Source organism: Hyposmocoma kahamanoa, unplaced genomic scaffold (genome assembly GCF_003589595.1).
Source record: "Hyposmocoma kahamanoa isolate Upper Pololo Valley unplaced genomic scaffold, ASM358959v1 98263, whole genome shotgun sequence".
NCBI classification, from domain to species: domain Eukaryota; kingdom Metazoa; phylum Arthropoda; class Insecta; order Lepidoptera; family Cosmopterigidae; genus Hyposmocoma; species Hyposmocoma kahamanoa.
The window spans coordinates 495,623-522,325 of record NW_020655550.1 but is presented as its reverse complement, the minus strand read 5'-3'; the positions used below and the strand labels follow the sequence as shown (position 1 = coordinate 522,325).

Sequence of the window (26,703 nt, the reverse complement as noted above, 5' to 3'; positions counted from 1 at the left end):
GGCGGCGTTCTTCGGAGATATTAGTTAAACAATTTACTTTCGTATTGGACTATTGCGGCTAAAATCATTCATCTGTGCCATTGATACGTTAAGGTTGATAATTCCAAAGTTTAAACTTAAGAATCTGTACCCCTCTGAATTTTCCCACAGACTGTAGAATCTTATAAGATAAACATTATACAGAAATCTTATTGATCCTCATGTATATGAGAATCGTGTAGATATTTACTGAAAGGCGACGCAAAAATCATATAATTTTGTGAATTAGGACTACTATACTCCCAAAAACGTACGACTTTAAAAGATTTTCAGTAAAAATTATTTATAAATAATATATAAAGGGTTTTTTTTTAATTTTGCAGTTATTTAAGGGAATTAGTAATAGACGAAGATGAAAGTAAATTGTTTACCACGTGTCATTACGACTTTGAGACCTGTTTATAGTATGTTCTGTCTAATTTCAAAAACTATCAATCAGATTTTGATTTTACCCGTAGTTTTCTTAGATTGGTTAGCCTCGTATTAGTGGCAATATAGGAAACAGATCGAAGTCTATAAATTTTACAATTAAACAATATAAAAGCCATTAAAGTGATTTGAAGCAGTTAGCTGATGGCCTTGTAGCGCTCAGCTATGAAGACAGTTCAGCGACCCGCGCCAAATAAAGACTAAATTCCAAGTTTCCACCGCTCGAGTAAAGAGCGCAACAAGCATAAACTTTTGACTTTTATTAGTATCCTGTTTAATGTCTCTGTACACGTATGTCTAAGTCCTTTGTTTCTAAGAAAGTAACAGGTGTTGCAAATTTTTATTGCAAAAATCTGTTCTTGACATCATGTTACATACTCTCCCAGTGCTAGTGTATGGGTTGATACCAAACTCTCGTTCGACAATATTTTTGTGAATGTACAACAAATACTATTCCATAAGTATATATTATTATATTATATATTATTTTTTCATTTCCGTAAAGTGATCGAAAATTAAGACATAAAAGAGCATCCAGGCCGTTTACTTAACTCTAGTCACCAAGTTTACAAAAGGTTGTTAAGAAGGCGCTTCCGAGCGGTTGAGTGTCCAAACAAAGCACTGCTTAATGAATATGAATGGGCATCGCTTCCGAGTCGTAGGTGTCCGATTATGATGTAACTGTGCTTGAGATAATGTCGAGGCAGCGAATCGTAGCGCACGCGCAGATGTGCCTGTGCTCTGATTTCCTATTCACCTATACGGGGAATGAGTCTACAAAGTGATCTTATGCAATGTAAAAAATGGTATGCAATCGCAACAGGGAATTTTGAAATAAACTCGTTATAAGTTTACCCAATGATAAAAGTTATGTGAACTACATTGGAAATGTGATTAAACTACATTGAAAGTATTCGTAGCTTCGAGTTTGGTTCACGTTTTATATTCCGTCACAAGCAGATATGGGCAAATTTAAACGCCGGGTTTAAATTGTGTTAAACCCTATTAACGCCCAAAATCGAGGGCAAAACCTATTTACAACTAAATATGCGCTGTAAATCGAGTTTTGTTTAAATTTAATGATATTATTACAAAAGTTTATTGCTTTCTGATCTAGACGATTCGATTTGCCTTTCTATTGAGTCGATTCGATTGAAAATAGCTTCGAAATAAATAGATGTAACAAGTTTTTGTAAAAAAAGTTACATCGTATAAGTTAAGTTTAAATCGATTGAATCATAACAATCGAATTGTAATGTGCTTCCTTAATGCTCAGGCCACACGGAGCATAATAGTGAGAATCCACAGGATTACAAGGTGGATATTGTGGAGCCTCTTTTTCGTCTAAAAAAGATTTTTTACGTCGAAATTTGTAATAAATATGGAATTATACCAAATTCCGTATTCGCTGTGTCTACTTACGATTTTGGGCAGCAATAGGTTATAACCAGCGCTTTGAGTAAAAACCCAGGCGGGTTGATTGGTTTTTAACATACTACCCATCTCTGGTTACAAGTCAAAAATAACATTACACCATCATGCTTTGATTATTTATGTAAATGTTTCTTTCTCCATATAGAGTATATTAAATTTGACCTATTTAAACCGTAAACTATGAAAAACAAACTCGTCTGTTTTTCAATCTAATCCATTTTTGTATGTTAAAGCTAAGATAGACCATCGATTTCTAGTCTGTTCTTCTTGTACTCTTTAGTACCATATGTGGCGTTCTCAGCGCGGACACAATCGCGTGGGCGGCCGACAGTCGCTGCACTCGACTGCAAGCAACTGGCAGCTGTGTCTGTCTATGGGTACCTTGTTGACTCCGTGAGTTGACGAGTCAAATTGAAAAGTATACAAAGCTCAACTTCTTACCACGTTTGAATAAAGTGTTTGTTGGTCGAGCTATTAGGTACACTTGGTTTGCATTCACCTTTAGCATAGAATAAATTCTTAAATGGTATATGTACAATATTTTGTGCTCTAATATTTACTTTCGCAATAGTCGAATTACATTCCTAATAAAGTCATGCCATGGTGGAATGCGCCCAGAAACCGAGCATTAAATACGCGTTAGTTCCATTTCAAGGGGCAAATAGGAGCTGAAATGAGCCGTGATGTCTCCACAGCGGCATTCGAGAGAAATCTAGTGAAAAATGTATTGCCTGCGATAATTCGAAATAAGAGAAAGTCGAAGATCAGTTTGGTTGCGATTTTTTTAACAATGTAACACTGCCTGGGTTTAGTTTCATTCATAAATACACAATATGGTGATCATTGCTCCTTTAATGCTACTCCGGGCGGGACCTCTTGTCGAGCGTGATTAGAGGGACTTACACGAGTCCAAAGAACTCTTGAATGCTTCGCAAAACCGACGTTGACGCCTACGTAACCATTTTATGCCTCTACGTAGCTGTAAGAATGAACAAAACTAGTTTTACTTGTCTGTTAATATTCCGTAGTATTGCTGTGCAATAATTTAACGCTGTTAGGTTATCCACGGTCTGGTGCGGGATCCGATGGTGCGTTCAGCTCCACGTCACTCGACCGGATAAACGCATCGTGCGTGCGCGCAACTATTGATCACGTTTCTCGGAACCGCTTACTCTACATCCATAATACTCTTACTAAACTCTCAACTTCATCAGTTAGACTCATATCGATTTAGCTTTGCTTATTGAATTTCCGCGTACTAATGTTACGTGCTTTTTACACCGTGTTGAAGTTTGAACGCTAGTGTCGTATATGAAATTGCAAAAGAATGTTTTTTTTTACTTTTACTTAATTTTTAAAAGCATGTGTGCCTATATCCATAGGCACTTATATAATATTGGCTAGGTCTGGTTATTCGAGTTAGTCTTGTTCAAGACTACGGGCATGGAAATGTAATACAGGAACCATTGGATATGCATTAATCACTATTATTCCCGACGGAGTAAAATCTGAGGAATCGATCCCTTACCTATTATATAAAAAAAAACTGTTACTAAAAACTTGTTTGGCCTGTGCTAACAACAAATAACTATTGTGTAGCTTTAAATATAACGCATGTAAAATGAAGTGTTATTAACTTAGTGGCATACACAAAGTGTTAGAACAAGTAAACCAGAGCGTCTTGAAAATATTACAATTTTTTATTTTTTTTGGCACTTATAAAGATTATGTTAACATATTACTTAAAATCAACAATATTGTAATAGGATAAATGAACACTAAAATAGCAAACGTTAAAATTAACAAGTCGAATCCAGGCATGCAAAGTTACTAATAGCGGCATACTCGTCGTTTTGCCTGTATTATCGGAAAATAATACCCGTATCTGGGAGATAAATGAATGGAATATTATGCAAATGGCAGCCAGCCTAGTTGGAGCAACATTCTTGGCTAGGGTTGAACGCTGGTACTACGATAACACCCGTCATATTAGGGAACGGATACTTGTTGTTGTTACTTTCCTATACAAATCAACAGTTCAATGAAGCAATTTTGCATTGGAAGTTAAGGTATTTGTTTTGCATTTTATTTTGTGCCGATCGAATTCTTTTCCAGTTTTTCTTGTTTGCAGTAATTTACATATCACGCTGTACAAGTGTATTTTCTGTAGACGACTATGCATCACGCTACGCAAGTATATATCTAAAATCTTCAATGATTACTACAGGTTTCTTACGACGGTATGATTTATTATTATCGTGATATTTAGTAACGATGACACGCTCCATCGACATGGATTACTCTTTTAGAATCCTGAAAATAGTTATAACGCTTTAGCGAATGACCACGAAAGTATTTCTAGAAACAGCGTAAGAGGCGAAATACCGATATTCTGTCATTCCGGCTCAGTATTGCCGTTTTAGCTACGGTTTCTAACCAAGTCAAAAGTTTGACCGGTAACAATGAGTACAGGTAACAACCTTAAAAATTACTATTGTTATATAATACGTAATCAGCAGAAACATAGGATTAAAGAGGAACACTAAAAAGTTGATAATTGCTAGAAACTGTCGGTTAGCTATTCTGAGATTATTCCTCAGTCGCTTAGACCTTCGAATAAAGAATATGGAGTAACATTTCTATTCATGACTGGGAGCCACACGACAAATAATGCAAACAATAATTATAAAAATTTCAGTTTGTTAGCCTTCTACAGTCATACCTATCTATTACAACTCTCAGACTACGTTGTTCACCAACATTTCACTAAACAACAACCCAAGTATTGGAAGTACGCCCATAAATAATGACAGAAAATCTTTGGCCGTTGGTACAGATACGAATCAAACCATTTCACCAGGGAAAGTAACAGTCGACGATTGACAGAAAACAAACAATCTTTATATGCAACCCGCCGATGGGGACGTAGATGGTTGTTCTCTTGATATGCCTCCTGTACAATACAATACTTGAAGCCGATTTTCTGTGTCATTTCACACGCTAGTGTTAACAATCTGACAAATGAAGTGAATTCCGTATCGTTTTTTTTTACCTATTTTTCTTGACCTTTGGCACAGTTTTATGTTCTTCTGCATTTCAGTCAAGTGTTCGCAAAATTTCACTTAATCTTATGTTTAAGAACTAATTGAATTTCAGTTGATATTTAGGTTATGGTCCACATTTTGGTTTAGAAGAGTGCGATAGCCTGTACCCTCCTGAACGTATCCATTTCGTAAAGCGCTTTGTCGCTAAATACTCGTAGAAGCAACTGATATTACGGCTATCCATCCAGCTGCGTGTCAACTTTAAAGCAGTATTTGTATGGCTGTGTCCAATCCTCCATCAGTTACTAAGGAAACTCGAACAAATAAATGGGATATGCTAATCCGATTTGTATTATATAAGTAGGATAAATTATGGTTGAAAATACAGTCAGTTCCACGTAACTTTATAGAAGCATTTTTTTGTTATTTTGTAATAAGAGGACTTTGTTTAGGGTAGCATACACAAATAATACATTGTAGATGTTAGGGAATAATTAAGCGAAGAATACAGTTACAGCTCATCGCCAATGCTCTACAGTACCAGGACTTTGGTGTGCACGTTTGCTGCCTGTATTATTGAATTAGTCTTATATTGTTTTATACATTTTTATTGCCAAAAAAATAATTAGGTATTTATTATAATGTAAGTAAACGCATAAAATGTAAGTAAACGAAATTATACTATGGCCCTAAGTCAAGGTAGGGTCTCAAACTAAACTTTAAATACTGGTAAAAATTGCTCTCAAAGTCTGTATCTCGACATTTTCAACATTATACATCTAAACAAGGAAGTGTTCTACAACGCAAGTGATTCAGATAATCCAGATAAGATAGTAGTTAGGAAGTTAAACGCCCTATATAATCAAATATTCACTTTCGCACCACCCACGCTTATTGTCTTCTAAGACTTATTAGTCCTTCATCGTTGTTGTGCCCATTTATCTCGGGAACACTTTCACGATTAAGCGCAATGAATGCCAAATGACCAATTGAATGACATGAGAAAGCCCGCTTATTAATGTATATTTCTTGAAGATAGTTCTGCTAGGTTATTCCTTAATATTACCTTAATAAATAGCACCGATAACAGATATATTCAAAGCGACAATCTAAACATAAGCTTTATTCAGTTAACTAGGAAGCTAGCTGTCAGAAGGATACATTACAGATATACTTGTATCCAAGTGCTCAGTCGATTCCATAAAATGTTGAATCCATGTAATTCAAATTGATATTCGTGTATTAATGTTGACTACGATTTCCTCGGTGGGAGTATCTCGTGACATTATGCCGTCGTCGTCGATTAAGTGCGTTCGTTACACTCCCTTTCAGAATTTCCCGCGGCACTCTGGGGTTGCTTCCAATAAAACACTTTCGCTTTCAAATCGCTCTGGACTTGTCATTGCAGAGCTGTAAATGTCCTAACCTTTATAATACCCTATATAAAATCATTCCTATTTGTTAAACTGTATTGGGAAGTTCCTTATTTCTTTTGCGTAAATACCAAATAACTAAATCAGTTTGAGTTTTTCGGTTCTCGCGATTGTTACACATAGGAAATGAAACTACATATTTTTTCAGATCTAAATCGCGTATTTTGTTTTGTCAAACGAACTACTAAGTCAGTGTTTATCATGAATGCCTTATTTCGTTTTAAGACGGTCATAATAGCGTTGGAATCATTACGAGTTCATGTAGGTATCCTCTCACATAAGTACTTCATCAACGTGGGAGTGATATGACAAACTTGCTTTAGCATTTTCTGACTCCTATCTAGACATTCGAGAAAGCGATTGTCTGAGTTGTATCACGACTTAGCTATGTGTGCTTTTCCTCTAAATTGCAATATACTCTTCGATATGACTTATAGACACTTAAAACGTTTAAGGGATAAACGTTTCTTGTTACGGCACTTCGCCTTTCTTAGGCTGAATTTCTAGCAATGATTTTACTAACCGCATCTTCGCCACTATTGATCGCCTTTTCTCCAACACCGGAGACGATGGGTAATTTTTTACTTATCTGACAATTTAACTAAGAAAAATCCATCCATATCTAGCAGCTGCATTTCCACAAGTATAATAACAAACTGGTGTACCGTTCATAACGGTTGTATAATGTGGCGACTCGTTTTGACAATGCCCAAAAAGAACTGTCACATAAGGCATAATGTGTGTTCAGACGTAGAATGGCGGAGCATTGCTCCATAATATTTCCATTAATAGGGCTCATTAGGTTCAGGCAACAGTTTCGAATGACGAATGAATATGTATTGCATGTGTGAAGCTGCGCAGGCGCAGGATCGTGACATTTCGAGCTCTTTGACACCTGCCGCATAATGTTATCCGACGACGCTTTTAAAACACGGACGCACTGTTGTTGCATTCTTACTCTCATTTCGTTTCCTTTCGGTATTCGTTTTCTTGACCAACATCTGGTCTATGGTGTCATTATAATGAAGATCATGCCTTTTATAACCCAAATGTCGCTGAAGATGAATATGTTCAGCAACCACAACCTGTTACATGATTTTACTTTCGTTCTGCGATCAAGATCTTCACAAATGTCCGCCTACTTACATAAGGACTATAAAAACAAACCTCTAAGATCAATTACTGATACGAGTATAATTTCAATGACCATAAGTATGCTTACTCACAAGTACTTTCGTCGGATCACATCAACGGTATCAACTGTCATCTTGATTTAATTTGTGTGTACTGATGTACACGCGATTCATGCAGTTGTAATGTGAAACATTGTATTTTGTGCTCTATTATCATAACCAGAGATGTCTGATGCCTTGTATAAAGCTCGTGATGGTAAAATAAAACGAATAAGTTTAATGTGGTGAGTTCGTCGTATTTGCTCGCAAGAACTGTCACTTTCTTGATCGTGTAACTCTCAAAAAGGGAAATGATTACAAATGCGATAATTTGAAAGCTATACATGCTTATGCCATGATGTAATTGAGCGTTTTATTTCCCTTCGTTTTAGTCTGCTGTCGAATAGTATGAGTATACGATTACATCATAATATATTGCAGATCAGGGATGGATGAAGCTGATTCATGTAGACTTTTTAAATATAAAAAATATAACCTGGACCCCCAAGGAAATAAATACTTCAAGTTTGTTGAACTCTGTATGTTTAGATAAATTAATATTTTGGACTTTTTTCTGTTGAAACAGTGTAACTAGATAGAGTGACGTCCCATAATCCACAGTTGTGAGTTAATCCTGTTTTGACAGTGACAGCTCATTATCACGTCCATGCCCGTCGTTATCGCCTGCTTTCATCCCTTTGCAGTTTGTCGGCGACCGGTTATTTTGAGATAGGAATGCACACCTTTGCGTCGTAATTTAACTATTGTGAACATGGACATCCATTTATTTTCATACACTAAGACTGTGCTGTTGCTTCATTTGACTCCGATATGTAACAGTTTCCACATATAATTTGATCTGATTTGTAACGAAAGCTCGTGCAGGTTGTAATTGGTACATTGCAGTTTAAATTTTTGTGATCTTATTAAATAATAATAATTATTCCATATTATTATTATTAGACACTCCATAATTAGTATAGTTTATCTTTTTTGTTATTAACAAGCCCTTTGCTATTCCATTTTAAAGGCTTTCTGTATATTGTTAAGGAACCTCCTTCCCTATTACCATAATGTACTTTTTTTTAATAATATCGAGTGACGAGACGAATGTAATTGTCCTTTACAGTTGCAGTGTCACTCAGAGCTTTAAATCGCAAAGATCTGAAGAGCACTGGCGCTGCGTCTGTCATCCTGAGACATAAGTTGACAAGTCCTATGTGTCTGTAATTTCACCAGCACCCTTACCCTTCAAAACCTGAACACAGTAATGCTGACATTACTGCTTGGCGGCAGATACAGGTAAGGTGGCAGTACTTCCGTGGACGAACTCTTTCACAAGGAGCCTTACTGCTACTAGATATAATTAGGTGCTTTGAGATGTCAAAAATTGGCGTGATGCTGCTTTTGATATTATCACCTAAGGAAGCGATGGTAGTCCCAGTAAGAGAATGATTTCTTGTCAATTAATTTTGAGCTCTACGGTTGTAATCCATGAGACGACGACGTCTTACCTATGACTTGAATTTGTAAATTACTTACAAAATGAATGTTTATTTAGCAATACCTCTGGTGAAGAAAAACATCGTGATGAAACCTGCATGGTAAAGGTTTTGCATTTGTTGTTATTATTTTATTATTATTGTAGTACTTTTAATATGTCGCGCTATTTCGATCTTGTGTATTTATATAGGTATCTATAGAGAGTTAATTAGGTTAACGCATTAGGGTTGCGCAAGTCAAATATTTAAATGTGTTTTTATGCGAAAGGAGGAAGCGGATAGCGTCGTTGTCTCTTTAATATGTTTTCTTTTGTCCACTCGACAAATCGAGAAGGCCCGCTTTTAGACACGGAAGTCACTGGCTAATTGGTGATGATAAATTAAAAGGAAACCGAACTATTTCTGAATGTCTTATTATCAATCAAAATAGAGAGAGAGAGTTAAAAAACTCGGATAGTATATTATATTAGGTACCATATCTGTCTGACAAAGGTACATTAATCAAGTATATGTTATGTTCTATGTTATGCTCGTATATTTGGTTTGCAATAAGTTGTAGGTGTGTATTTTGTAATATTTAATATACTTATTATACGGTTAAATGAGAATTCTACTTCATAAATTATACACAAACTCATAAAGGCAAGTTGATTACGTCACTATTGTAATAAACTAATCGAATTTCACAGTTTGACCCTACGACGGGTTGGGCGAACATAATTTATTTACCAAATACGAACGTCAATCAATCCAAGAACTAAATTTGGTTAGACATACTTTGCTGTTGGATTGGGTTACATTAGTAGGGAAGCATTATGTTTCTTTTACTTATTCAGATACATTAACATTACGAAATTGCAAAAGAAAACTTTTCGTATTTATTTTGATTACCGGAACGCATAAATTTGATGGGTTTTGATTTAGTTCGTGTGTACATGTTATAGAAGACTTATGTAATACAAAATTTGATCCCTAAACTGTAACTGTAACAAATTTAGATCACCGAACTAAACGAGCGGCCTTATTTCCTGTCAGACGTAGACATGTAACTTCTGGACTAGTTTCTTCAAAAGCGCTTTAAAGATTTATATCTGATCCTCACTTAAGTCTTATGACCAAAATAGTGTAAGTCACGATTTTTAAATTTATTGTGGCGCCACTGTGGCCATAGCTCTGTGATGTGTTGAGTTTGGACATGCCAAACTATCTCAGACAGTCTGTTTTACTTCTTCCGCATTCTCCGATTCATTCTATTTATGATTTACTTTCGTTTATGAATAAGTTCTATTAAATATTTTTGTTAATAAAATTTTATAGCTTCCTGTACCTGATGTTGGCCTGAAGCATCCAAATATGTTTTGTTAATTTTTATAGATGCTTTTTACATCGTCTGTCTTCTCTAGCTGCCGCCCTGAGCACTCCTTGAAGCGTGTCACACGTGATATTCAATGTTATCTGAGCATTGCATACAAAAGAAGTCAGTCGTAATTAGACGGTAATTACGATGCACCGCTACATACAATTAGCATTAGCACGTAGCATGGTTGGTGTTATCTCGGCATTTTTGTATTATGATTCTTGTAAATGTGTTGTTATCAGTTTACAGTGAAAAGCTGCATTGTACCTTTTTACGTAATGTATGCGGTCCAGTTTCTCCAGATTAGTGTCAACGTTGCATTTATTTAAACAAGCTCTACACGCGATGTGTCCGACAAGTGTCTGACAAGATCTCGTTATAGGCCAATAGCGCGCTATATGGTCGAGTTGTCTGAGTTAACCATTAATCTTCTTCGATTTTAGATAATTCTCAGGTTCTCGATGGAAAGCGGACTAACTGGCATGTAGGCAACCCTCGGGGCAGATACAGCGATAGGCACTGATAAGTTGTATTGTTGAACGTTCGCCACGTACTGTTTTCCATCAAGAAGCACACACTTGCCCTGTGTTCACTTTTGTCAACTTCGTTAAATTAGGTCCTAGTGTCCACCAATATTTATATCAAAAATAAGAATGATTTTTCATTGATTTGTTTCTCTTTTTAGTAAGTTTTTTGATTCTCAATATTGTCCTTCATAGTAATGAAGTAGTGGTCACTTACGGAACAATCAGTCCTTTAGACACTGTGTTAAATGTGTCTTGGAAAGCGAGCACTGCAACTTAGTCTAGTTTGCTACGGCCATCCATTAAGTGTTAGCGATTTTTACGCACTCAGTTCACCTAAGATAGTTTGTCCTAATAAACTGCAATCGAAAGTCGCCTGTTCTGACTAAATATGCCACTTTTCAGTACAATCTCTCTTACTAAGAACTACATATAATGGGACACACGTATTGTGAAAGTTACCGGATCTGCTTTGTTACTTCCGATATGCTTACGATTTTGTTTGGGTCATTAGACAGATGGAAATATTGCGAGTCATTTATCATTCGTTATAGATTGTTGTGACCAATTTAATTGTTTTTTGAAGAATTAATGTCATTCTTTTTGCGTGCGTTTGTTACTGGCTATTATTAGTTGCAGTTCAAAGCGAGATACCATCAACGCAACCATATGGATTACTTACGAATGAGACTACGTTTTCTCTTTCAAACACCTTACGTGTTTTAACATACGAGTACATTATGCCGCATGGATGGCTCTCGTGATGTTCTTTTGACATAATTTCCATCTTTCCATTAGGTGTTTTTAGATATCGTTTTTTCATGAAACGCAGTTTTTCCTCGCGTTTAATATTTGCAGGAGATCAACATCAACCCAACAATAAAAAACAACAGCGGTATAAAGTGACAGTTCGCAAACGGATCTAGGTACTACGTAACATGACGCAACCGTTTCACAAAAGCTTTGAACATGAGCCTTTGTTATCAAGGACTATTGAGAGCCATTCTGTGTCATTCGCAATTTTCTTTGTGCCATCCACGCGATAAATTCGTCAACTTTCGATTTCGCTTAACTTGATTAATTAGTTTGTTCCGAAAATGGTCATAGCGGACCCCGACATACTTACTTGGAAGGAAAACCACAAGCTTTTCTGATATATTTACAGCTACAAGGATAGGTTATATAATATTAAAGGTGGTTTTCCACCGGCGTGGCCGGACGAGACAAGAGAGAAGAAATTTGTATGATAAAATTTCGGTTCTCTCCTAGCCCTTTATTGGTGGAAATGGTCTGGATTGACGAGGATGAGCGAGGCGAGTATTGAAATATTTGTTGATGTAATATTTAACCGTATTGCTACCTACATAGAGTATTATATATGTGTATGGCTATGTATATGGCTATTAATTTCAATCGCGAGATTGTGGGGTACGTATGATTTGACATTTATAAAAAGATGGTTTCATTTGTTTCTTCTTCCGTTAATATATAAAATAATAATTGACAGGACATGTTACTTCCCCGCGTATTTATCGCTAGGTGAACTAAACAGCATTGAATTGTCACTATCCACAATCACAGCACGAGATCGCGGCGACTCGCGTGATCTATTAATTGCAATTTTTTGGTGGAAATAGGTCGGCGAGATTTCAATTCTCGTCTCTCTTCGTCTCGTCTCGCCTCGCCGTTGGAAAACGACCTTTAGAAACGATAATTTGCTACAATAGGTGCGTAAAGAAATTGTACAGACATCTTCAATTTTTACCGATACTGAAGATTTACTAGATAAATTTACATGTGAGTGTAGTGAATGTGTATGTATATCAGCTTACTTTTAGTTTTCCTTTCGTGTAATAAAGACTTTGGTGTTGTCTTTAAACTAGTGAACACAACAAAGCTTTTGATGAATCGAACAAATTTACTATTACTGGTATATGTACATATAAAAAGCTCTAGTGGAATATAACTTGTCTGATATAATAAGTAAATAATGACTTCTTATATTTACGACAGCAAATCTAAGTACCATGTTGTCTTATAAGTTAATTAATAAATTCTGAAGCTTATACTACTCGAAGCATTGATCTTAAACAATAGCTTTGTAAAGCTTACAAGTTGCTCCAAATTACTCAATAGCAAATAATAGAACATTATAGTCTATGTCGGTTGTCATAATATGCGACATATAGCCTTGGAGGTAATGCTAACAGGGTAATATTCGGTTGTCTCTGACATATGTCCCCGATCGATGATTGTGTCAGAGCATTTAACATAACTGGTTGAATTGTATTAATCACTACAACACAACACTAATCGACCAATGTTATTTGATTTCTGAAACTTCTCCAGATTGGTATGTTTGCTTTAATTAATTATAATGTCGTTAGTCGCAATCACTTTTTATTAGTTTCTATTCCAATGTTGCTTCCATTAGGTTATAATGGTAGAAAATGAAATTTGCACGAGTGCGTTTTAACCTTTTACAAGACAAGAACTAAAATAATTACAATAACATGATGACCATTATCTTACGCAGTCCCAAAATGTAATTTCCTGATGTGCATTTATGGCAGATTTTATAATGTTAAATTTGTTAAAACCAGGACAATGTTACTGGTGAACAATATTCTTTTCGGTTTACGACATGCGTAAGAGTTCGAATTGTGAAACTAATCTAACAAGGTAGTACCAACACGTACCCAAGATCGCTCGTGGTAATTCAAGATAACAAAGCATTCCTAAATATGGCCTGCTTCATTTACAATTTAACATCTTTACAGTTATACAAAATTTCAAAAAAGTCGACGAAGGGTCGTACACCTTTATAGATAGTTATTGTCTTACTCGTTCGTTCTCGTCAACAACTTTGTTTTGTTACATACTTTGACAATCAATTAAACTTCTTGTCCTGGTGTAATTTCATTTAAATTCGCATTCTTTTTGTGCTGTTCATCGTAAACGGCCACTCTTCGAACCTATATTGTTCGATAATAGCTAAGGCTAGGTGGCGGAGTGAGGCGCTATAAAAAGCTAGACTGCGCCTGCGCCGTCCGCAAGTGGATAACCTTGTCGCTCTGTGGTCGCGGCAGAACCTGATCGTCACTATATTTAATACACGTATTTTATATGCGATATCGTCTTCGTAAAATATGTAAGAATACCTGTAACCGGTCTGCTACGCTTAAAGGGTACAAAAAAAAAATATTTTTGCACAAGTTTGTAGTCACACATAATGTTTGTGATTCGAAGAAGCAATGATTTGAAATGTTAAAAATTGTGAATGTGTAGAGTATCTGTAAATACAACTACGTTGTTTCTTTTAGCGTTATTGTTTCTCTTAATTTGTGATGGTCTCCTGAACTTTACTAGTAATTAATGCGAAAACACAAATGGCAATTTTTCATTAAGTTACCATGTATATGAATTGTAAGTACATTATTAATTCAGATAAAAAGTTGCCTGTCGCTAAATTACCAAGTCTCCACGAACTTTTGTTATGGCGTCTGCCTGGCCAGGTATGCTTGAGGAGCAGCTGCTTGCAAACATCTTACATAAACAGGTGATGGCAAATATCTACATAATTTATCGTTAAGCGTGTTGCGAATTACATGTATTTATTTGCCTGCTATATTTAGATGATCATTGTAAGAGGATGTGAAAATTTACATACATACAATTCATGCCCTTTTCCCATCGGAATAGGTAGGTAGGTAAGTTAGTCTGTGGCATCTTCCAGTGAAAATGTGTCGATCGAGCTTATTGCGTTTTGTTCTGTCTTTAATGCGCGTATTATGATTCGATTTTTAAATATGAACTCGTATAAGAGCTTTAACATACAACTACTTTTAGCGATACAAACGAGTGATTGCGTCGCGACACTAGCGATTTATAGGCAGTTGCATCGATGCAAACGCGCAACTGCGTCGATGTAGTCGCTTATGTTGAATCATTAAAAACGTGGATCGCGATTGTATCGCTGCTATAGTCGCCCGTGTCTGTAAAGGTAGTCGATTAGCATTACTACTGCATCGCTACTGAATCGCTGCACTCGAGCTGCTAAATGTAGCCGTGTGGAGCCGCTTTAAGCTGTAGGCATCGAACAAGAAAGTTTCATGGTGCATTTAAACAACGCTCAAACAGTCGTAGAAGTTTTCTTTTTTTATGATAAGAACTTTTAAAAATATTCAAATATTTGGATCTTTTTATCAATAAACAAGCTTTAATCCTAAAGAATAAAGAAGCAAGTTCACGCTCAGCCCAAACTGAACTCTTGGAACTATAGGCACAATATGACAACTACTAATTAAGGCTTTAACAGTTGGCTGTGTGCTTCCGAATCAGAATTGTTTTATTTGGAATTAAATATGCGTGAGATTGTCTGTACGTAATATATTTTAGAATAATTTCGTTAAGACCTTGTAATTTGAATAGCATAGCCATATCGAGATATCATTGGTGTTCCAAGTCTTATTAATTTTTCTATATAAATTATGTCTATGGTACTTTTAAGCCCTACAGATCTATTATCTGGCTTCTATCTAGGGTTTCTTGTATTTATGAATGTTTGCATCAGTTTGTGCAATTAATCTGTGTGAAGTGCTTGAATTTGAAGTCAACGTTTCTAGATTTTACCAACTGCTTCAGAAAACATGGTCACACGTAAATAAATATTAAAATTCTGTGAATGAGTAAACTTTCAAGTTTTATTGGATCACGGATTTTTAAAAAATCATCGATAAACATCGAGTTATTTGAACCGTGATTAAAAATTGACCACATTCCTTACAATCGAACTGAGAATTTTTCAATAGAATCAAGATGTTACCGTTTTTGGTGAAATGCCATGGAATCGTGAGGAATACGGCACTCAAGTGCATTGATTACAACCTCAATTCAATAACTATCTTATATTTTGTTAGGTTTACAGCGGCCAGGTTCCGCGTGTGATTCCCTGCAGAGCCAATTTAGCAAACGAACCTTTCTAAATTGGTTCTGGTGTGCGCATTGATAGTGCCTTAGTCTTGAGTAGTGTCCCGGAAGTCGATGGAAATCAGATAACAAACCTATTTCCTGGTCTGAAATAAAGGGGATTCCCTTGTTTGAGCCCAGGCAAAAGGGGTGATTGTCTGACACGTGTATTATTATTTACTTGATAGAATTCACAGCAATTGCTACTAAAGGCTTAAAGCATATCAACTGTTTATTTATTTTGATCCTTTTTAAAATTTTGAGTTTTCGTAATTGTGATATCATAGCTCTTGCAGGTAGTCTCGCTCTATGATGTTTGAAATAAACATTTTAAATCAAGCGCGAGATCTCATGCGAGAATAGAAGAATCTCTCGCTACATGTCGCTCTCGCGCTAGTCGCGCCATATCATGCTAGCCCTACTGGAATTTTATCAAAAAAATCAAAGTTATATATCAAAAACAACAGCTGCTTTTCTGGCTCACAGTCTGTTTCTGAGAGGTTTGTAAATTATTCCAGCGTACGCTTTAGGTCATGTCACGACTCGAACATCTGTAACGAATATCAGTAACGATGATGTGGATGCTGACGCGGATATTTTAGTTTATGTAGATTATCCGCGGATGCCGATGCTGATATTCGCAACGGCCCTGTCCTCTACCACCCATAGAGCATCGTTATACCTACTATCGTACTGACAATTAAAAGTAAACACTGGAAGAGAGGGCTGTTAATACAGTCCGATATTATACAGTGCTATTAGCCATTACTTGGCTATAGACGACCCTTTATACATAATGGCACATATTAGTCTGCATCTTATGCCTCACAAATAAACGTGAACTAAGAAATATGGGTTACAGGGAAAAGTTTAGTCTATGTTTAAGCAAAGGCGAAGCTTAAATGGTAATATTTACCCGCCGTCATTCTGATTTACCGGCTTGAAAATATCAGAGTATAGGTTCCAAAGTGTAATGTTAGGTAATCTCACTAATCCGTAGGTATTTACTCGTTAGCTTGCACTTTGCATAATGTCGTTGATGAAGAAAAGGGAAAATAGAAAAGGATAGTGTTGGCAGTTTCACTAACAAAACAATTTTATGAGTTATAGCAGTAGCTATGTGAAACGGAAAACTATGAGAGGTTACTACCTCTTTTAATATAATGGAAATAAATAATAATTTAATGGAAATAATATTTATAATTAAGTTTATTAAAATGATTAACAATTAATAATTAAATTACAATTTAATTAAATGTACAAAAATAGGTGTTAGGCAGGGCTAAATAAAGATAACTTGTATTTATTAGACAGACAAACAGCTATACAATAGTTTTTAATGCATTATTACTTTTCAAAAACTTAATCTAATTGCATAAAGGTGAACACCACATGCAATAAAAAAGTGTAAACAGTAATAAATAAATAAAAAACAAAAATAAATTAAGAAAAAAAAACCTAACCAACAAATTTTTGTCAAGTGGAACGCACGACACGATTCAAACATTGAATAATTAATAAACAATATTATTGCAATATTTATGCATGTGAACCAAAAAAATTAAGAATTTTGTTTTTCAAACCTAGCAGAGAGGCAACGACAATGTCTGCATGTTTGGAGTAAATAGTGTCTTAGCTTAGTGTTTATTAATTTAGGTATCGAACAAGACGTTTCATGTTGCTTTTAATATTGCTCAAACAGTCAGCAGAGTTCTTTTTTATTATAAGAACTTTTTTTTATTGTTTAGCATTTTACCGTACAATAAACAAACTTTAATCGCTTAAGAATAAAGAAGCAGCTTCACCTGCCATCAGTCCAAACTGAACTCTTTGATCTATAGACATTACACGACACCTACAATTAAGGCTTCTAACGGTTGGTAGTGTGTTTCTGAATCAAAATTGTTTTACGACCGGAATTAAATATACGTGAGATTGTACGTTGTTTATTTTATAGTCATTTCGTTAAGACCTTGTAATTTGATAGCCGTATCATTCGGGTTTCGAGACTAACAAATTTTTTGTCACAAAATAAAGTCTACGGTACTCCGGAGATTTGGTGTCAGCAGTTGCAGTGCCACTCAGAGCTTTAAATCACAAAGATCTGAGGGACACCACGTCACCTTGAGATGTCAGTTGACAAGTATCATGTGTCTGTGGGTAAGGTGGTCGTACTTCCCTGGATGAACTCTTTCAGGAGCTCTGCTGCATTCAAAAATTTGAAATTTATTTACCTTTCTGGGGCAATCAGTTTAAAACATAAGAAACGGCAAAATGATAACGACTCGCGTTTGTTATTGTAACGTCTGGAAATGGTAGGTTTTAAAACTGCATAAATTTTCCGCTCTCATGTAATTGTAGACTTTCTGATTTGATTTGTGTATTTTTATAATAGTTTAAAATAATGAAAGCTAGTATTAGATTTATTTTGGTTGTTAACCTTGATCCGAAACTATTAAATAAAGCTCCTGTAAAAACAATAGCTTACCACTTGTCAGGCATTATTAAATCGCCAAAAAATCGTCTTATACAGGATTTGTTCAAATATTTAGCTTAGTTCTGACTAGGAAGCGTTTAAACCACGTGAGGTGTTTAACGGCGGCGGTCGTCACGACCGACGCGGCTATTTGGCGCGCGAGAAGGCTTTGTTTGACGCAACGTGTTACCGCATGAGACCTGCGCCGGCATTTGTTACCGAACATCGTTTCCCATAGTTCCTGTATCATCGGACACGCTTGACGGATCGATGTCGACTGATCGTCTTTGGTTCAACCTTCTTAGTACGCGGGAACATATCGCACACAGAGAATGATAACGTCACTGCGCAAAAAACTGTTTATTTTTATTTTTAACGTCTCCTTGGATATGGGAGTACGAACTTTATAATGAAAACCCCCCAGTGTTCGTTGTTTGCCTACAATTTGCTACATGACGTAGGGGAACGTGGGGTATTGAGAGCCCGCGGGTAATGAGAGCGGTGTTAAACTGGACTTTCCCAATGCTCGTATTTGTGCAAACGGCACTCCTATGTCTTCGTTAACGTTCGACAAGGTTCGAGTCCCGCGTTTAATCGTATGAGATGGTTGTGTGTTTTTCGCTCCGAGCTTATAAAATTTGCTAAATTTCATCATCCCAGGTAAGCAATAAAATGCATAGATACTACATTGTATTTACACTAGCTATGTCACCATATTATTATCTATCAAATTTTAGAAGTTATGCTTGAAATCACAATAAAAATAGAAATGTTTTTACTGTTTTATTCCTTTTTCAGTTCGATGTTACGCGGGTAATGAGAGCTATTTGGCTCTCCTTATCCCATTGCAATATTCACTTATACATATATTAATATATATGGATATTCCTTAAACACTTTCTTGTTTATTTTAACATATATATTTTATTACTTTCATTTTTTTTTTCAGACTGATTATATGTAATGGCTCCCATTTGACATACGGGATTCTTACCGGCTCCCATTTCCCGAACTGTGGGGTAATGTGAGCGAATGACATGTTTTAGTTTTTTCTTTTTTAACCGAATATTTTATTTTAGTTTCATATTTTTTCTGTGATTATCTAGTACCCAGATATGTGAAGCGTACGTTCATAACTAATAAAAATTTAAATTTAGGCAATTATGACTTTTATTGTCAATTTTCCTTAGTAGGCTCCCATTCCCCCACGCTCCCCTAATGACGTTATGCTGTATAAGGGGAACGGGGCCTAGGCAACAGCGCGATACTGACATTTTTTTCAGGTAGCTGATTTGTGAAACAATTTAGCAGTAACTCCGTGAAGGGTATCGTAATTATTTTGGATAGTGTCGTTTTGCCTGGTTTTGCATTTAGTCTAATATAGTACAGGATTGCTGAGCCAGATCTGTTTATTTTAGCTGAAAATCGCTTTCAAAAATCTACGTTGAGTAAGAAATTGCAATGACAACTTTCAGAACTTTAATTGCTCATTACTCAAAAAAAAAATTGCATTGTGTCACATTATTCTCAGTGTGCGATATATCTGACAATTATCATAATGCAATCGATTCTTTATTACTGTATATCTTGTTAATTATACAGAGAAATGAATTACATTATGAAAAGTCTTGGTTACATATTATTGTTATTGAATGCGTTGTTTATATTTACATAAATCATTAAGCCATTCGTTAATATAAAGCGTTATAATACACTGTACTCGTAAAAGCACGTAGAGTATGTTCCGAAGTAATTCTTACATGTCATAAACAGTTTAGCACGGTGAGATAGATGCGTCGATGTTCTTTTACATTTCTAGTCCGTCGGCGTACGAGACGTGAGCTGTAATTTACTAACACTTATTGTAACACTTATTGTCCATCCAATCATCGCTTTACAGATAGGAGGATCGGAGTAGATTTTTACTTAGGAACAGCTGAAATTTAATAATAGGGGTTAAAGTATGAAATTGCCGATTTGTACTGAAAATCTAAATTGTTTATTTTTTAAATTTTTAACAAATTTATTTAATCAAAATAGTTGCCATTATTATCTATACATTGCTGCCATCTAATGGGAAGTATATTAATGCCTTTGCGATAGAACTCCGACGATCTAGACTGCACAAACTGTGTGAAAGCATTTTGTACTGCCTCCTGGGAAGAAAACTTCTTGTCACGTAGATAATTGTCCAAATCACGAAAAAAATGGTAGTCCGTTGGAGCAAGGTCTGGTGAATACGGAGGATGACGAATGGTTTCTAACTGCAGTTCCTGAAGGGTCAAAATGGTTTCTCGTGCTGTGTGAGGTCTCGCGTTGTCGTGGAGCAATAATGGTGAAGATCGATTCATGAGTCGGGGCTGTTTTACTGCTAGTTTTGTCAACATGGTTCGGAGTTCGGCACAATAGACATCTGCCGTTATTGCTTGACCAGATCGGAGAAAACTATAGTGAATAACACCATGCTGAGACCACCAAACAGTTACCATTACTTTTTTATTGGTAAGTTTTGCTTTAGGACACTGTTGTGGCATTTGACCTGGGGTCAGCCATTGCATTTTTCTTTTCCGGTTATCATAAAGAATCCACTTTTCATCACATGTTACAATTCGATCCAATATTCCTTCATTTCTGTACCGGTTCAACAAGGCAGCACAAGTTTCAACACGCGTTTCTTTCTGCAGATCAGTCAAATCATGAGGCACCCATTTTTCGTATTTTTTTATTTTATTGATTTGACGCAAGTGAGTCAATATTGTGGGTAAGGTAACGTTAAACCATGCCGCTAATTCCTGGGTAGTTTGACTAGGATCGGCTTCCACTATCTCTCTTAATTCATCGTTATTCACCTGTGTGGGCGGTCTTCCTCGTGACTCGTTCTTTAAGTCGAAATTTCCATCACGAAAGCGTTTAAGTCAAAATCGCACGGTGCGTTCATTAGTAGACCCCTCTCCAAACGCAGCATTGATATTGCGGGCTGTTTCTGCCGCGTTAGTTCCGCGTCGGAAGTCGTATTCAAAAATCACTCGAATTTTCGCAGTATCCATCTTTCTTGTCAAAATTGAATAACAAAAACAATTGAAAGTCGATATTCAAATGTTTCAAATTTAAAAAAAAAAAATCACAGAAACCATTTGAAAAAAGTTTCATTCGAAAACCTCAAACCATGAAGATTCTATGAAAATTCAAAGAACCTATTGCAATAAAACGGCAATTTCATACTTTAACCCCTAATATTATCAATGACTTTAATGGAATTACTCATTCAAGCGAGTCACCATTAGTAATTAACGATGTTCTCATGTTGACGCGTATTCATTTTTCATACAAAAATGTAATCCTAATTACATTAGCGGCCTAAATACAGGCGCCTCACGGTTTTTTTACGATTTCCTTTGACCGTAATTTTTGAACAACACTTCATAAAACGTATCGATAAAATATCGATACTTTTAAATAAATGCCAAAAAGTGTATACTGTTTATACATCGATACATCTTCCTCTACAATTATTATTTTAATTTGACTGTAGTGTGTAATATGATGTGTGCGTGTGCGTGTGCGTGTGCGTGTGCGTGTGCGTGCGCGTGCGCGTGCGCGTGCGTGTCTGTGTCTGTCTGTGTCTGTGTCTGTGTCTGTGTCTGTGTCTGTCTGTGTCTGTCTGTGTCTGTGTCTGTGTCTGTGTCTGGGTCTGGGTCTGGGTCTGTGTCTGTGCCTGTGCCTGTGCCTGTGCCTGTGCCTGTGCCTGTGCCAAGAACCAACGTCTCAATGATCCGATCTTAAGTAAAACTAGATTCGATTGTAATTCATTAAAGGGAAGAAAATTGCAAAAAGGACATATGTGTTGTAAAATAGCTTCAATGAATGGCTAACAAGTAACGTGAATTTTCATGGTTTGGTTACGGCATAAAACCCAGTTCTTGTAGGACTGTTAAGGATACGGGGTTTCTGATGAAGAAGAGATGGATGCAGAATTCTGTAGGAATTACACATTTTTTATTTTTTCTACTACAGGGTCAAAAGTACGTCAAACTTGACATTTAAAAGTTTTAAATTCTACTTTATATATGTTACGATAAGAACTAAAAAATAATTTCCAAATATTTTTGTCATTTGAAACAAATATGATTTGATAAAATTAATAATCAATTCTTTTAATTATCTACTTACCTAGTTACCTTAAAAGTTATAATAAGAACCTTGCAAGCACTTGTGCTTGATAAGGTTCTTATTATAACATTGCTTTGGGCACCTACATTTAACAAATCCCTCGAGCCCTGGACGTTGCCTAACTCACGTTCTACATTGTATAGAATACCAAGTTTATAATATAGTTTATTTCACACATTGATTGACTGCTTTCAGTATTCTATAGAATACCGAATCACATACATTGCCGGTAACATATACATACATACATAATTCTAAGGTTAAAAAAAGAAAAATTATTAAGTTACGCTTAGTCACTCAACCGGATCAGTTTGTATTTTTTTCCAACATTATAACTATTGACACTGGAAAATGCTAATTTTTAAGTAGAACTGGTTTTGGATACGCATCACAACTTTCATTAATATTAAGTTAAATTTGGTACTATATCTCATAAACATTTATATTTTGAGGCAGCTTACGATTACATTTAATCCAGCTCTATCTATGGTTATCAATTTCACCTTGGACAAATTCAATCGTCTTTTTGCTTCCAACGCAGTTGAACGGCATCCACATTACATCAAATTCTTTTAACATCTGTATATAGTACAGGGAGATATGTTGTTATTACACCTACAATCCTTCCACCCAATGTAATCATTTCATGCATGTGAATGTCATTTTTGAAAGCCTTGCCCAGGTGACTTGTCCGTGTATGTGACTGCATGCTTATTTGCAACTTTGTAAACCTCCCAATTTCAGAATGGAGCCAGGACTGAGGAGTCAATGCTCACTGATGGCGATTTTAACTCGGTTGGGTAAAAGTTTGAAGTCCATTCTGGTCGGTTAGATGCGTTGCGTGGTTGCGCACGGAGGCACCTCAGTTTGCTCGCGCTGCCCGCGCAGCTCACTCGTGTACTCAACTCCATACTGCCACAAATCGCTGCCGACTTTCCGATACGAATTTGGAACGTTTTCGACCGGTAATGTCGGTTTAACTGCCGCCTTTAAACGGCGAACGCTACTAACGCCTAAATTTCGCATTGCCATTCGAACGCTCGATTGCTTAACTCAGTTACGTTTGAGTTTAATAGATAACTGTGAAGAAACATGTGTTAGCCTTCAGTGCTATGGAGTCAGCAGAATTAGTGCTCTATCAGTGCAGTGAAATTGGAGCATATATTTAGTGGAAAGTGCTAATTTTGCTGTTTGATTCTAGACGATACGTTTCACTGAACGCAAGACAAAAAGTGGTTTTGTGAGCGAGTTCATGTGACTACCGGAGTATTGATACGCATTGCTTTCCCCCTGCCCAGAGCTTGATTTATGGTAGGTAAATTCTTTGGTTCAATGACTGTGTTACCAGATTCGTAAGCCTTCTGTTGAATCCGATGAAAATGCTGTTCAAGCCTGTTTATGCATTGGTTACTTATAGTAGTCAACTTAGACCATTGCTTAGACTTTTGAATAATAGTTAAAGCATAATATCACGTGACGCAACTGGGTAGTCAAAAGCTTCTTACAAGACTTTGAGGCGTTTTCTTATGTGACACTTAAGATCAACACATATTTTGATGTAAGTTTTCTAAACATGTTTTTAGTCAAATTTCACATTATATCTAACTTTCCTGACTCCCGGCAAGTTGTAAACCACTATCATCGCGCTCTGTACGTTTTCAATAGCCAATAATGAATTAATGATGTAGCTAAGTAATGGTTAACCATTCTCAAATATCGCTGCCCGCTTCTTCCTCTCATCTCGAAATGCGGTCGTTAATAAAATTAATTCATCAAAGTTTGCTAAAAGACGATTATTACATTGTGTACATTTTATAGTATAAACAATTTTGACAGTGACATTGAAATATAGCTAGAAGAAAGTGACATTAATAACTTTATTGGCAAACGGATACGCACATCCATCATGCAGAAACCGGAGGTTGTAAAAGCTTACCTCAGATTTGGAATTAATTAATATACGAATGGTAGAATGATTCGACAATTTCAGCGCACGATAGTGGGTCAAGACGATTATTAATTGCGAATCAACGCGAACAAGTGGGACCTCCATTGTAAGCGAAACAAACTGGAACTTGAGAATTCCGTTCACTTTTAAATCTAGAATTTTTTACTCTGCTACATAATGCGTACACCATAGACCTTGGAAACCTCTTCCACTGGTTTTTCGTATCTATCTGTCAGCCCAATGTTGTATTGATATATACATATCAGGTCCAACAAAGTTCGTTTGAACAATTTCCATATTAATAAATTTTCATTATGAAAATGTATGATTTATATACACATAGCTGTAATTTTTAAACCTATTAAAATTGTATTCTAAATTATAGTAAGCTGCTTAAAAATTTTATGTCAAGACCAAACACAGCAATCTGACAAACTTATTTGTGACTGACTTAGATACAGCGTTGAAAAACTGCGATTTCCTGTATTGACGGAAGTATGGGTACAAACAACGATATGCCTCCGTGTCGTTAAAGTACGTTTGCAAGATCAAGATATTGTAGTTTTATTTACCGCAAAAAAATTACAAAGAAACAATGACCTCATCAATGTGCCTTCGTCCATTATGCACGTGCATTTAAGATTGACTTTTAACCCAAACTTTCATTGCGCGTCGCCTTTTCACTTCTTATCTAGAAAATGTTTTACTACAAAATATAGTCTTTTGTTTAAAATTATCAGACTGTAAACAGTTTTGTTTGTGCTTTCAATGTCTAGGATAAGCAATGCCCTAGAGAGTTTGACCTAGGCATACATTGAAATTCTGGGTTTAAAGAGTCACATCGGTTGCTATTTGTGTTCACTCTCTGACCTCTTCGTCACGAGTGCTGCAAAATATTGAGAATCGTGAGCTTTGCTTGTAGGATCTATCGACGAGTTTTAACTGCTTCGAGTTTCTAATGATGAAGCTCGTCTTCCTATTTAAATTGCTTCACTGTGTACGCTCTACTGTTTACAATTACTCTAATTATTGAGTGTTACAGGAATCGACACACTTGTTTAACACTACAGAAACTTCATGGTACATACTATTATATTATTTTTCTTATACCGAATGGAAATTATACCCGCAACAGAAAATGTTATCAAGGGCTGCATGCAATGGGTAAATGTTATTGAGGCCGCTGGGAATAAATCTGAGATTGGCGGGCCATCGGCACCGAAGTCTATTACGTGTATTTCCTCAGTTAGTGCCTCGATCACGATCGCTTTGATTCGGCCGCGACTCATCGACGTAAATTATCGACTGCCCTTGATATTGCGCTATCTCCGTGTCGATAATTTCCTCCCGTTCCCACTTCCATATTTGGGGCCGAACGTAAAACCGTTTATGCTGTTGGAGACTGCTTTTATTAATTCTCAGCAGTTTCTAACTTTCTCAAGATAAAGTATGTAATGTAAGAAATGTTACTTGCATCGACTATACGATGTAAGTAATGTTGTAAATACTATAGTAGTAAACATTAATTTTTTTGCAATATAACTTGGGTACATCACGATCGAAAATAAATAAATGTTCTGTTTTAATTATTATATATTTAAGTTGCGGGTGATACAAAATGTATTCATACCAAATTAAAGACAGAATACATAATATAGTATTTCGATCGTTCCGAAATTGATTACTGTTGGCAACAATAATCATGGCGCTTTTATCTGAGTTCCAAAATATAATTTATATTGATTTAGTTTCTTGGACGTTTCACCTTGAATTTGCTTAGAAACTATAAAAATCCCCGTTGCTTAGAATAAATTCAAGACTATATTAAATACGATTTTTTTTGTTCCAAACGTGCTCAGTAATAATTGTAGATGACATTCAATTGTTCTTAGGAGCTAAATAAAATATCTTGCTTAAAAAATAACCATTAGGTATAGAAATTTAGTATTTAAATTGAAAATCAGAATATGTATGAAACCTATTAATTAAGACGTCCTGGCGTATATTTCAAGGCCAACATTTGTTTCATTGCTTGTTAATTTCCTTATTTTTATTTACTGCTCATTATAGTTGTATAAATTATTAATATATTGCGAAATAAACCCTAATATGGTGATTAACTTAACAAACACGTATCATCTTCACGCGGCTATAATTTTATTTACATTTGTGAATTAATTGTTTCTAAGCAAAACAGTGTCGGTTGC

At 35.9% G+C, this 26,703-nt stretch overlaps 1 protein-coding gene across 3 annotated transcripts in view; it reads left to right on the top strand.

The window, feature by feature from the left end:
- Positions 1–26,703, top strand: part of LOC113238815 — a 261,299-nt gene that overhangs the window by 27,659 nt on the left and 206,937 nt on the right. For 2 of the 3 annotated variants that reach the window (XM_026475662.1, XM_026475660.1), the window contains exon 1: positions 23,400–23,859. The exons of the other annotated variant lie outside the window; for it this stretch is intronic. The gene's annotated coding sequence lies outside the window, so the exon portion shown is untranslated. Of the gene's footprint in view, positions 1–23,399; positions 23,860–26,703 lie in introns of those variants that run through there. 3 annotated transcript variants of the gene reach the window in all.